Here is a 14,068-nt window from a genome sequence, read left to right on the forward strand (position 1 = left end):
CACTCATTTTGCATGATGAACACCCTTGCACGAGGGCTCCCCCTTGCACGGGGGGTTCCCAGTACCCATTTGCACACCTGTTTTGCACGATGAGCACCCATTACACGAGGATTTCTCGCACGAGGGGTTCCCACAGCCCATTAGCACACTCATTTTGCACGATGAACACCCTTGCACGAGGGCTGCCCCTTGCACGACGGGTTCCCACAGCCCACCTGCACACCCGTTTTACACGAGGGCCGCCCCTTGCACGAGGGTCCCCAACACCTCCGCGCAACCATCGCGCACAAGGATCCCACAGCACACACTCATCGTGCAAACCCCCCTCAGCCCCCCCCTCTCCGGGCCCCGCTCCTGCAGCCCCTCCCCCTGACGTCAGGGTTGCGCGGGGCGGGCGGTGAGCGCTGTCCGGTGCCGGGCGGGGAAACGCGAACCGAGAGCGGCGGTGGCGACAGTGGAGGTTCGGTTCCGCCGCCCGCAGGTGAGCGCCGTGCGGAGAGCGGCTCCGCGGGTCCGGAGTTTGCGGGTGAGCGACCCCCGTGAGTCCGGCGGCGGTGCGCGGAGTGCCGTGTGAGTGTGCGCGTTGTGTACGCGGGTGTGCTTGCGCTCTGTGTGTGCAAATGCACGTGAGATGCGTCTATCCGGCGTGCATGGGTGCAGGGTGCGGGTGATGCGCAGCGCGGAGTGCGGGTCCCGTGCAGATCTGTGCTGGAGAAAGTTTTGCTGCCGCTCGGTGCGCTGGGCGATGCCCACCTGCGCGCTGCTTCCCCTCCTGCAGTCCTACTGCTCTGCTGCTCTCCGGATTCGTTCCAGCAGCGCTGAGCTCTGCGAATGCCACCTTCAGAGGTGGCTTTGATGGTACCATGTGTGGGATTGTAGTAATACCCGAGGCCCTGTGCCGGGCTGCTGGCTTCATTCAGAGTGCTGTAGAATATCCCGAGTTGGAAAGGACGTCTTGCAGAGATGCAAGGACCGCCCTGCTGCTCAGTGCCACGCTGTGAGGTTTCTTCAGCTGTGAACTGCAGCCTGAGCTCACTCTGTGGCCATGAGTTGTGCTTGAAGTTTCTGTAGCCACGAGCACATCCCAGCAGCGCCTTTCCTTCCAGCACACAGACTCGGCCTTCTGACCACGAGCCAGCAGTGTGCCCAGGTGGCCAAGAAGGCCAGTGCCATCCCGGCACTGGTGCAGCCAGCAGGAGGTGACCTCCCCTTGTACACAGCTCTGGGGAGACTGCACCTCAGTGCTGTGCTCAGTGTTGGGCCCCTCACTGCAAGAAGGACGCTGAGACCTGGAGTGTGTCCAGAGAAGGGCAACAAAGCTGTGATGGCAGAAGTCTGATGGGGAGCAGCTCAGGGAACTGATATTGTTCAGTGTGGAGGAGAGGAGGCTCAGGGGGTACTTTATTGCTCTCTACGACTGCCTGCAAAGAGGTTGTGGTGAGGTGGGATTGGCATCTTCTGCTGGATAACAGCAGTAGGACAAGAAGTAATGGCCTGAAGTGGCACCAGGGGAGGTTCAGATTGGATATTAGGAACAATTCTCAGAAAAAGTGGTCAGGCACTGGCACAGCTGCTCAGGGAGGTGGGAGTGTCACCGTCCCTAGAGGTATTCACGAAATGTGTACGTGTGGCACTGAGGGATGTGGGCAGTGGGCATGGTGGGGTGGGTTGGACTGAGTGACCTTTTCCAACTGGAGTGGTTGTGTGATCCATACCCATGGTGATAGGGAAGTGAAGGAGCACTGCTCCCTCCTCTGTCCTCTTCCCGTTTGTGTATGTGCTTCAGGGTTGCCTCTTGGCTTCGTCTGGCACAGGACTCGCTGGTGTTGGGAGGTTTTTGTTTTGGGTGTGTGGATCGGCTAGCTGTTGGTGAGTGCAACGCTGATAGAAGGTGAACTGGGAGCCCCAGGGCTCAGTGTTCCTGTGCTGTGCTGCCAGAACGGTGCAGCAGCTCCACCTGCCCCGTGGGGGTGATGCTTTGCATCCTTCAGCAGAAAGCACCATGCGGGGTGTGCTTGCTGCTGCAGAATCCCGTGCTGATGCTCCCTTGCAATGATGGATGTGGGAGCAACTTTGTAGCCTGGAAGCTGTACACATTATGACAAAGATTTGGAAAGAGGCTGAGTCATTGTTTTCACCTCCCATGTGTTAACCTCATTGCCCAGACACAACTGGGAAGATCAGAGGGATGGTGACACAGCGCTGTCAGACAGCAGGGGGAGAGGTCCAGCCCAGACCTGTACAGCCACAGCATTCTGCAGGACCTCTGCCTAGAGCCCAGCCAGATGTGTGGTACCTGGGTGGGTGCATGGTCGCTGTGCACAAGTTGTTGAGGGGACACAGCTTGAATTGGCACTGTGTGCGTGTGGCCCTATTTGAACGAGGTCGGCTGTTTCCTTAGGAACAGAAAAGCCTTTTTGGAGCTGAACAATGGCACGTCCCCTGGTGCGGTCAGCGAGCAAGTAAGGCAGGGGATATTTCACAGACCAGTTCCTGCTGCTGTGAGCTTGCCAGTGGGCTCTGAGCACCGAGCTGCTGGCCGCCAGCACCGCACGGCTCTGTGGGTTGGGTCTCCTGGGCGTGGGGTTACAGGAGCTGAACAAAGAGAAACTTTTTCTTTTCGTAATGGATCTGCCTGCCAGCAAATGGCAGCTAACTTCAGGGAGGAAAAACAAAACAAGGCTCTGCCCAGTCAGAAAAAGCGTCCTCACATCTGTGGCATTTCCTTTCTTTCTTTCCCACTCGCCAGTCCCTCGTGTCCTGGCCACAGCATTGAAAACCTGGGATCAGATTAGCAGTACTGGGGTGGGGCTGCTTTCAGCCTCAATAAGGAGCATTTTCCAACTGGAAAACCCAGCCCTAAAGCCCTCTGTGCTGGTTTTACCCCTTGCAAGAGCTGGTATCTTTTGGGGTGCGTGTGGCTGTACCTGTGGTGTAAATGAAGCCCTTGAAGTCTATAGGAACAGTTCTTAATGCACCTGGTCTGCAAGCAGCCGGTGCTTTGTGGTTCCTCAGGTTTCAAGGTTAGGAAAAAGAGGAGATGTTTGGGTGCATCTCCTTATCTATGGAGACTGTAAGGCTCCCTGTCCTGTGAACTTTGTTTGCTCAGATGGAGAAAAGTGGCTTTGAGAAAGGGGATGAATTCTCAGCCTCCAGGATGGGTGGGAAGAAGCTTTTTGGCCGGCAGACAGCCCAACCCTGCCCACTACAGGGTCCTGGCCCCGGTGCTTCCTGAGGTCTTCCCTTTAAGCCCTTCACTGGGCTTAAATGCACCTGTGGCCTGTCCACAGCATTCTCAGTGCTGGCCAGAGCTTTGCCACGTGGCCATTTTCCTGGCGGTCCCCTGCTGAGCAGCCCCCTCACAACCGTCATATGTGAGTATGCTTTTCTGATAGCTTAGACTGGAATGGACCTCAAAGCCCACCCAGCCCAACCCCTGCTGTTCCCAAGGGGCACCTCCCATAGCCCAGGTGCCCAAAGCTGCATGCAGCCTAGCTAGCACTACCTTGGGTAGGGTGGATTTTTCCCATCCCAGTGTCCCAAGTTGCAGCTCCTTCTCGGTGCTTTGCAGAGCTGAGAAAAACACAGCAGCCACAAAGCCTTTCTTTTGGCCATTGTGTGCGTTGCTTGGTTATCTCCAGGCAGGGGTTGCAGACAAAGTATTTACTGTCCTTGGGAGATGATTATTACCTCCGTCAGCAAAGCATCTCTGTGCAGGACAGCATGTTTGTTTGCACTGGCCTTGACCAGCTTATCGCCTTGTGAGTTGCAGGCAGCGCTGCTCATTCCTGGAGCTTTTTGCCCTGGAATGAGGGGAGGGTGCCCTGAGATTAGACATGGGTGATGGGTCTCTTTCCACATCTGCTGTGTCCTTTACTTTTCCATCCCCCAAATGGCTTGCTGGGCAGACCTTATGTAGCCTATGTATTCTCATGGCCTCTAGATGCAGTGTTGTTCCTTTCTATGTCCTGTTCAGCTTGGTGGTGAAAAACAAATGAAGGGTTTGGATTTTTTTTTTTTTTTTTTTTTTTTTTTTTTTTGAGTCTGAAAGCACTGGTGAGAAACAGCCGTATGCGATCAGTATGAGTTTCCAAGTCATTGTTCTCCTGTTTTGTGCTGCTGCTGAGGTGTGGCCCTGTGCTCCCTGGAGAGTGACCGAGCTGCTCAGAAGGAGCCTTTCCAAAACATACAACGTCGAGCCCTGTTCCTGAAAGTTAATCATGGCAGAAAACGCTTTAATTAACTCAATTAGCCAGACAGTCCATCTGGACTCTTGCAGTGCTTGGTTAAATCCCATGAAATGAGGTCACAGCTCTGGCTGGGGGACAGGGATGGATGCCTGAGAGCCCCTCAGGGATGTGCTGCGGTCTCCAATCCCTGGTGGTGCTGGTGGCATGGGCAGGGGGTTGTTGCTGGCAGCAGTGCTTTCCTAATGCTGCCATACTTGCAGAAAGAGGGAAGTTTTTCCAGGGAGCACATAGAGATGTGGGTGCGTTGTCATTGCAACTAGCGCAGTGCCACAGCCTAGCGGTGGATCTCGGGACTGGACTGATTGTCGTCTCTCCTCTGCCCCTAATTACTCAGCTCCTTTTGCAAGCCTGAGACTGAAATCCCTTCGACTTGAGGAGTTTGGAGGTCATTGAGAGCAATAGCCTCTGCTGCAGCTGGTGGGTGAGCAGCGCTTCTGCACTTGTTTCAGCAACTTGCCCACCAAATAGCTGGGGGACAGAGGAATTTGGGGGTGCAAACTCACCAAGCACAGAGGGATGGATGGATGGATGCTGTGTAGCTGCTCGGAAGCGCGACCAGCCAGAGCAGCTGGTGCTTCCCTAGCTCCTGCTTGGGCTATTAATAGGAGCTGTTAAAATGTGCACTGAGGCCAGGGTGTGGGACATGACCAGGCATGGAAACAGTGAGCAGGAACCTTTCTCCCAGCATGCTGCTGGAACAGAGGAATGCAGGGATCTGGGGACTCCAAGCGTTTAACCCCCTCTGTGTGATTTCCCTGCAGCAGGGGGTGACCTCTCTGTCGCAGCTTTACCCCGTGTTTTGACCTCTGTTTTAAATGTAAATGTGCTGGGGAGAGGAGTTAATCTCCTGTTACAGGAAAGCTGCTTGCCTTGCTGCTGCTGGCTGCCTGGCCATGGTGGGAAGCCCAGCGTGGTGAAGCAGAGATGCATCCTATGGGCAATGTGGGCTGTGGAGGTGGCATTTCCCTGCAGAGCTGCATGTCTTGAAGGCTTTTGCTACCAGCAGATAGCACTGTGCCCAGGGAGAAACTGAGGCACAGAGCACCAGCATCACCTGAGGTCATTGTGATCCCAGCATCAAACCATGGTCAGTGTATTTGTGGAGTCTGTATGTCCAAAAATGGGCTCCAGAATAAAGTGAGGAAAGTATTTGGGGGTGAGGAGGGAAATTGCGCCCAGTTTGCCCTGCAGTCAGGCAGGAGGAGATAAAAGGAATGAAAATATTTGCAGTTTGGCCTAATTTTTCATGGGTTGTGAATGGGAAGCAGTGATGCCAGCGCCTCATCAGATGGTCTGCTCACTTGTAGGGGGCAGGGAGATGTTTTGCTTCAGAAACAGGCAGGTGGTTCCTGCTTTAATGCTGCTTCAGGCAATCTAGCTCATGAAAGCAGAGCAGGAGGTAATTCCCTGCATGGAGGCAGAGATGGGCTGCGGCTGCCAGGTGCAAATGCTGCACGCTGAGGAGGGGCTGCTGTTCCTTTGTTTTTACACACTGTTGGACCCCATGAGGTTCAGCCTGGCCAGACCCTTCTCTCCCCTCAGTTTTGTCTCAACCATGGCTATGCACTGACCCATTGTCCAGCTCGCCAATGAAGCTGCCAAGCCCAGGATGGTGGGACCTGAGCAGAACTGCACAGTCTTGTGTCAGGGCAACCTCCGCTCCATTTCTGCCTTCTTTCAGGCTCAGCAGCAAAGGAAACCCGTGCTCTCTGGCAGAAGCCCAGGCCATTCTCTTTACAGGGCTCCTGGAGGCTGAAGCTATTCTTAGCAGTGCTGTAGATAAAGCTGGGCCTGGCCCCGCCATGGATGGGGCAGCACACAGGCCTACTCACCCACCTTGTGTCAGAAGCAGTGTGAGAGGAGCTGCTGGGCCCCAGCACAGCACTATTTGCCTGTCAGTTTCATGAAAAAGAAACCATATTTTTATCCCCTTCCCCTCTCCAAAGTGCAGGTAGTTTTAGAGAGATTTGAGATGAGCCCCAGCTCATCTGGCTAAGCAAGTGTTTGCTCCTAAATGAACCATGCAGCAAAAGAAATAGCTGATTTTGGAGGGCTGTATTTTACGTTGCAACACTACACTGGGTCTCTTGTTGCGTAGTGAAACTGCGGTCTGTAGAACTTGGAAATGGTTCTTTTCATCACCCCGGTGTATTTGTTTTACACTCCAGTATTAAAACCTTGTTAATTATCCTGTTGAAAACAGCTAACAGCAGTAAACACAAAATTAGAAAGAAGAAAGTCCCCCAAAAGCCGACTTCATTGTGAATGCATGCAGTGTGCTTTGGTCAATATTTGTCATACAGGATCTGTAAATGTTATTTACTGGGATCGTGCATGGGAAACCCCTCTGAATTCTGTGTAAAAGCAGAACTGGGGAGGTTGTAAATGCTGGGGGAAGTTGCCTTTCTTTTGTTTTTCTGGACCGTGTAAGAAGTTTCCATTTGTTTTCTGCTAATTGAGACCTTGTGTCATCCGTCTAAATATAAAACTATCCCAGTGCATCAGCTGTGCCTTGGCTTCCATTTCTCTTACAAGAAGGAAAAAGAAAAGATAAAGTCTGTCTGCATTTATGTGATATGTAGGCTCTGTTCTCCCGTCAGAAGCTTATCTGATTCCGCTTGTCCATGCAGAGGCTTGCAGGTGTCTGGGTGCTCTGATATGTGCCTGCACTGCTTGTCCCTGCGGAGCAGAATTTGTGCTTTGAGATCCTCTTCTGAAAGAAGAGAGGACAAGAAGCTGGTGTGCTACTGAATGATGCTCAGAAAAGGAGGGGTTGTGCTGGCAAGGATGACTGTGGGTGGTATGTTGGTCAGTTCTAGCCAAAACCTGGTTGCTAGAATCAGGCTGCTTTTAGAGCCCAACCCACGCCTTAGATAGGGAGTTACAATTGAAATATGAATATAATGATGGGTATTAAAGCAGCTGTGAAGCGGAATGAGCACTGCGTTGCTCGGATGGAAGTTGCTTTCCATAAAAATCAATAAATGAAATAAGTTCTTTCTTGCAAAAGGCCACTGCTCTGGTTCCTGTCCCTAAGTACAGTTGTGGTTTTTTCACCCATTTGTTTTTTTAACTGTCACTTTCTCAAATCAGGCATTTCTCCAGAGACAATGGACAAGATTTAGGTTTTTCTCTGTCCCACTGGATGGCTGTCATGAACAGCTTTGCCTTTTTTTTTCCTCTGTCATGGGTGCTTTTGTGTTGGCCTAAGACAACCCTATACCACGGCTGATGCTGTTAACTCTGCTTCACCCCTAATTCAAGCTGCAGTAATCTGAAATTCAGCAGTGTAGTCTGTTACCATAGAAATCTCAGCGGGGATAAATTTAGCACTCTGCTTTCAGGCTCGAGCAGGGAAAGCTGAGCAGCTTGCCCATGTTGCTCACAGGCTTGCATTTTGGGCAGCTTTCACTCGAACTGATGGGGAAGCAGCAGATGAGAGGTGAGGTCTGTCTCCTTCAGCCTTGCCTGGAACTGGCTTTATCGAGAAAGCAAAGAGGGAATTACTTCTTCTTGTGCCCTCTGCTCTCCATGGAGATTTGTCTGTTTTTCAAGGAAGGCTCCTGTGAAGAAGACCAGGAGACGACAGGGATCAGTCACTGTGATTTAATCTGCAATGGGAAGGTGTTTGGGTGCTGCAAGATAACAGTCTGGGAGAAAAAGTGCGGTGCAGAAAGTGGCAGAAACTGATTCCACTGAACCAGGGCAGCTCTGCTTTAAGTGAGGGAAAATCTTTTATTACTTTCAGTGTCTTTCAGGTGTTCTTTTAATTTTGCCTGTTGACCAATGCTGTAAAAACCGTGCCCAAGAGTGAGCCCTGCTTTGTCTGGGATTGGGGCCGATTTTGGGCAGATTTGGCCAAATTTTTGGAAGTGGCTATTTCTGTGCCCAAACGTCCTGCTAAGTAAAGGCTGCTTTCCCTGAAACGAAGGGGCTGGCAGCCTCCCAGCACAGAGAAGCAGTGTGTCTTTGACATTGTGTGCCGGGGAAGTCGCACAGAATCGGCTTGCGGTATCATTTCATACCACATTAATTTTGAGTGCTTTGAGAGCAGCCAGGCAAGAGCCTGGTGCCTTTTAACTAAAATAAAATTCGACAGTTCAAAGTATGTCGCTTTCTTTGCAGATAAACCCTTCCAAAAATGCTCTGGTCTTACAGTAATGAAATTGGTTTCTTATCAGCTATCTGACCCGCGATGATGAGATCAAATGGCTTTTACCTGATGCGGCTGAAGGAACGACCTCTGATGCACAGGGTTGGGTTGTATTATTTTGTTTTTTTTTTTTCCCCCCCTCTTGGCACTATTGATATTATGAAAGCAATTTGACCTGCTGATTGGATTGTGTCTGGCATCCCTGATCCCCCAGTTGTGTTCCCCGTAGTTAATTTGCAGGTTGCCTAAAGCCTGCATGCAGTTTTGCAAGGTTTTAATTTAAGGGATAACTGTAATTAAGTGATTTCAAGAAGGCACGGTATTTGCTCTTATGTTGCATAAACAGTGGGCTGTTTTGGTTTATCTTCCACCTCCTCCTGGCTGACAGACATCGTGTCTGCACCTGGGAAGCTACTTCTGTTCAAATCCTGTGTGTGGGATGAGCTGTGTTCTAAAAGGTGAGGACTTGGCTGCTGAAAACCATCTGAAGTTGGCCATGTAGCACGCTCTGAGTTGAACCAGAAGTGCTTTCCCATACAGGTATGCGACTCACAGTGTTTGCAGATGAGATCAAATTGGAAGCACAGAGGGCCAAGAGTGAAAGCAGGACTGGGAGGGGAGTTAGGCAGCTTCTGCTCTTCAGGAAGAAGAAGGGTGAGAAGAGAGCCTTCGTGGTGTGAACTTACTGCACAGTCCCTGAGAGGAGTCTGACCAAGCTGTGAGTTGGAACTGGATGAGGCCCCTTCCAACCCAAGCCTATGATTCTAAGTTAGCAGAGCATTGATTGCTTATGGCTTTTTGCAGCAAGTCCTAACCCATGCCCTGTGTTGGAGCAGATATCTGCCCTCACATCTCCCTCCTTCATCTCAGACTGCACACTTCTGCCGCTGAGGAATGGTGTAATGAGCTGCAGGTTTGCTCCATAGGCATTGTGCTGCTCTGAGTGAGCCTTTTAGCATGGATTCACAGACCAGGGTTGAGTCAAGCACAGGGGCATCCCCTTTAGGAAGTAACCAGCAGTCTGGTTTGAGCAGAGCATATTTCTTTCTTGCTTCTTAGGGACGTGGTTTAGTGGGCACAGTGACAATGGGTTGGCAGTAAGATCTCGGTGGTCTTTTCCAACCTTAGTGATTCTGTGGCTCTGATTTCACATGAGAGACTGTCAGCTCCAACAAACAGTTAAGCTGCTGAAAGCCAGGCACTGGAGGGGATCTGCTTTGGAAATGTTTATTGGGGCAGTGTGCTTAAAAATGCTGTCTTGAGGAATTTTGTTGCAGCGTGCTGATTGTGTTTGTTTCTGCCTAATTCAGGCTCGTGATAGGTTTTGGTTCTTGTCAGCATTTTCAGCATAGCTGAAAGCATCGTGTAATCCACCAACAGATCAGTACCTGGGCTAATCAGCAAGGTGTGTAAGAACATTAAATCAAGGTTAAGCTCTCGCATGAGCTCATCACCTGGATGAGTTCTCCTGTCTGGTAATCCAGAGAGGTTTTATTTGTTAGATAGAGAATCTGGCTGTAGACTGTGGCTGCAGAGAACACCCAGGCAGTGAGCTGGAAACAAACCCCTCTTTTTTCTTGAAGGAGGCTCCCAGCTGACTCTCCAAAATAGGTCAGCAGCGAGCTCAGCTGACTCGGGCTGCAACAGCATCCTGGCTACCTTCTCACAAAGCCGTTGAAGTGGGTGACCCAAGGGTGGCTGCCACGTCCCATCCTGACTGCAGCATCTGTGGGCTTGAGCAAAGCCTTCTCTTTTCCAGTGTTCTCCTGTTCAGCAGCTTGGGTGAGTCTAGAGGGCCAGGCAGGGCCTCTGCCATTCTACACACAAAGAGATGGCCAGTGTCAGGGAATGTGTCCTGGTTGAGTATGTGCTGGCTGGGGGGCAAGACGGAGTGAAAGTGGAGAGCTAGCTCAACTCTGGAGCTTCTTATTTTCCTCCCTCTGTATAAGGTTCGCTGCCAGCATCGCCAGCCTGAGTGACTTTCCTGTGCCTGCCCTCCTATACCATGCTAGCAAGACTGGTTTCCCAACATCACAGCAAGGAAAGCAAGCACGTGGTTGCACTAGCAGCTCATCACAGCTGGGGACAGATACGTCTTTCCATCAAAAAGAAAATTAGTGGAGGGTGATGGAAATGGGACTCTGAAGTGTTGATGCTGTGCAAGCTCTGTCATCGTTTCAGCTTGAGGTTTTCAGGGACTCGGTCACCTAGCGTTTGATGGCTCTTGAAGACCAAATTTACATCTAAATCTAAATTATCTGGGTAAGGAGATGCAGCTGGGACTGTGGCCCTGGGCATAGCAGTGGCAGTGAGTTCCTCCTGGTTTCCCATGGAAAGCTTTTCACAGTGCTTCAGATTCAGTTCATAGTATCCAATCTAAATCTCACCTGGTGCAACTTGAAGCCTTTTCCTATTCAATCATTAAGCTTGGAAAATACCCTCAAGGTCACTAACTCCAACCATCCCCTTCTTCCAAAGCAGAGGATAAAGGCTGATCTACAGAAGAGATAGACACTCCTAAGGAGGAGATAGAAGTCTGTGTCCATGGCTGGATTGTGGCACTGAAGATGCAGTGTTGTGGGTTTCTTTTCTCTCTTGTCACAGATTCCCTGTCTGAACTAGTGCTCTGAACTGGCTCATTCCCTTTTTTTGCAAGATCAATATATCCATGGTTTTGGCTCTGAGCATACCTTCAGAGGGACTGCAAGGGTTAGGAGGAAGAGCTAGGGTTATTACTGACCCCTGCAAAAGTTGCTTCCATCGCCACATTTAAAAGCAAGAAAATACTTTGTTGTGCACCAAACCACTCTGCTTCTGAGCTGATAGCAAGTTAATGAGGCTAATGCAGAGGGCAGGGAAAGTTGCCCGGATGCTTACAAAGGCAGTGCCTGCTGTGCTCCTGAAGTGCTGGCACTTCGCCCTCCTCAGCCCCAGCAAACATCCTCTGGGCACACACAGGCGTCAGGAGCCTGGGTGGGAAGGTGCTTGTGCTGAAGTTGCTGATATGTGCCTCGCAGCAGTGATTCCCAGATCAGCCTCTTCTTGTTAGCGTGCTGCTTGGCTCATCTCAGTGCATTTACAGACACCTGGTCTGATCTGTGCCCCACAAGAGCTGGCTTGCTGCGCTCCTGTTCCCTTCAGGGGTTTGAAACTCGGGTTTGTGCTTCTCTGCTTTGCTCCTGGGAGCCCTGCAGTGGGTGTGATTCTGAGATTTCATGCTTTTGCTGGTCCCAGCCGGAAGAAACTCCCTGCCTGGTGCAGGAGGCACCATCTGCAGCTGTGCAAGAACCTTAGGGCTTTAACACCTGAGCTAGGGAGTGCTTCTCTCTTAGAGGAGAATTGTGTGGACAGCAGAAAGAAGAGGGTTAATGGAAACTGAACTGTCTGCTCTGAAAGCAGGCCTGGTGAGCATCAAACAAAGCTGGTGAGAGCCTATCAGCACCTTCATACCTTTTCAGGTGTTCTGAACCTTCCTCACCATAGAATCATAGCATCATTTGAGTTGGAAGAGACCTTTATAGATCATCTTGTCCAACTCCACAAACCATCCCAGAATTTCTTTGCACAGAGGGTGATCCCATGTTGGGGTGGGCTGCCCAGGGAGGTGGTGGAGTCCTCATCGCTGGAGGTGTTCAAGAGGTGTGTGGACATGGCACATGGGTTAGTAGTGGGCCTTGATGCTGTTGGATGATGGGTAGTCTTAAGGGTCTTCTCCTGCCTGAAGGACTGTATGATGCGACCATACTGCTTTACACATGTTGCATCTCTTCATCCAAGAGTAGAACAAGACTCTGGCAGAAAAGCAAGGTTTCCAAGGTCTCCCTTTTGTCAGGATTTAGAGCTGCCAATTATTTTGGATCCCTTCCTGTAGGTAACCTGCCACTTGTCCCTATCTGCTCTCCTCCACCTTTGTCTGGCAGCTCTGATATAGGACATTCCCATTGTGTTGTGTAACCTGGACTTGGTGGCATGCTGTGTTCTTCAGGTGGGTGACAGTTCCCAGGCAGCTTGGCAGCAGCTGCTCTTACCCCAAAGATACCATATCTGTATTTAGTCACTTGCCTATCCATCTCCAGCATTGACTTTCAATGAGACTCGTGCTCCAAAGTCATTGCTATAAAAGGAAGCTTTCCCATCCTCCCTTCATTGCTCACAAAGGGTAGCTCACCCAGTGGGGAAGCTGTAATGGATACCCTGGCTGGAGGTGCCAGCAGACGCCAGGAACACGTGCTCAGCAATTATTACATTTTTTTCCCCTGCAGTGCTGCCGTGCCCCCAAGTGCTGCTAGCTGAGTTGCTCACATGTGCCAAGTTCCCAGCCTTGCATTGCCCAGCACTCTGGAGCCAGCAAAGAGCACCGTGCTTGTAGAGAGCCCTAAATGGGAGCAGCTTACAGCTCACTGCATGCCAGCATACTCAGGGGAGGATGAAGATGGGAGTGTGGAGCATCCTCCTGACATTCCTCTGGCTCCCCACTGCCCATCCCACCAACAGCAGTGTCCTTAAGTCCTTCAGGGACCTAAAATTTGATGAATTTGCGTAAACCTCATGGTCTCCCTGGGGTTTTGCTCACCTCCTGCTTTGCTCTTTCTTCATTTTTCCTCTCTTGAGATTCACCAGGCTGTGTGACCCAAAATGCTTGGTCCAGGCTTCTAGAGAGAAAGCGGTAGTGGGCAGCTCTTCCCTGCCTGACCTACGCTTGCTGAGAGAGTGGAAAAAGCAGGCACAAATCTGGATGGTCAGGGTGTTTTCTGCTATGTGTGTTTTGAGCAAATAAAGGACAGTGCCAGCTGCCCAAGGCTATGTCATATCCTGTAGTCATAGAATGGCTTGGATTGGAAGGGATCTCAAAGATCATCCAGTTCCAACCTCCTGCTTTGGGCAGGGTTGCCAACCACCAGATTAGACATTAGATCAGGTTGTACAGGGCCCTATCCAACCTGGTCTCGAACACCAGGAGGTGTTAGGATGAGGCAAGAAAATCCTGAGGAAGGACTTGAAGATGAAGAATCTATAGGGTGAAAACCAAGTTCTTAAATGAGATAGTGACATGGCTTAGTCTGTTTGCTAATATGGCACACTGCAATAACAAAATCTGGTTGATGTTGTAACTCAAACCACTTCTAATTTTTAAGGAGAGCCAAGAGATCTTAACTTTGGAGAAGTAAAAGGTAGATGAAAAATAATTAGCAGCAAGTGACTGGAGTTGCTCTTGGAGTTGTTTTTGGCTTTGGCATGGGAAGTTGAAGGAGTATGATGACTGATTGATGAGATAGTCTTTCTACACCTTCCACCTTACAGTCTGTGGCAAGATGCAGCCCTGATGTGCCTGATAGCTTGGGGTTGATAAGGAGAGGTGATCCCAGCCTGGAAGCTGCATCTTGTTAAAGGGTACATGCAGCTAGAGCAGGGAGATTTCCTCTGAACTCATCCTGCAGGCTTAGGGTTTGATGGGCTTTTTAAATAGTACCCAAGGAGAAGGTCATGCTGGGAGGTGTGGGATAGGGAGGGAAGAGCTTCCTCCTCCCTACCACCCTTTGCTGACATGAGTACTGCACCTATCACTCTTCTTTTGGATCCAGAAGGACCTGGCTCCATCTCCACCCCAGTACTTGGTACTAGCTGGCCCAGTGGGCCCTCCCAGGTCTTATCAGCAAAAACTCTT

At 50.8% G+C, this 14,068-nt stretch overlaps 1 protein-coding gene across 3 annotated transcripts in view; it reads left to right on the plus strand.

Moving 5' to 3' along the window:
* Positions 1–343: 343 nt before the first annotated feature.
* Positions 344–14,068, plus strand: part of SH3BP4 (SH3 domain binding protein 4) — a 31,207-nt gene continuing 17,482 nt past the window's right edge. The window contains exon 1 of one of the 3 annotated variants that reach the window (XM_085227949.1): positions 344–481. The gene's annotated coding sequence lies outside the window, so the exon portion shown is untranslated. Of the gene's footprint in view, positions 571–14,068 lie in introns of all 3 variants that reach the window. The other 2 variants (XM_085227950.1, XM_085227951.1) reach the window with 2 other exon arrangements.

The sequence above is a fragment of the Meleagris gallopavo genome, chromosome 7, assembly GCF_905368555.1.
Source record: "Meleagris gallopavo chromosome 7, MGAL_WU_HG_1.1, whole genome shotgun sequence".
Lineage (NCBI taxonomy): Eukaryota > Metazoa > Chordata > Aves > Galliformes > Phasianidae > Meleagris > Meleagris gallopavo.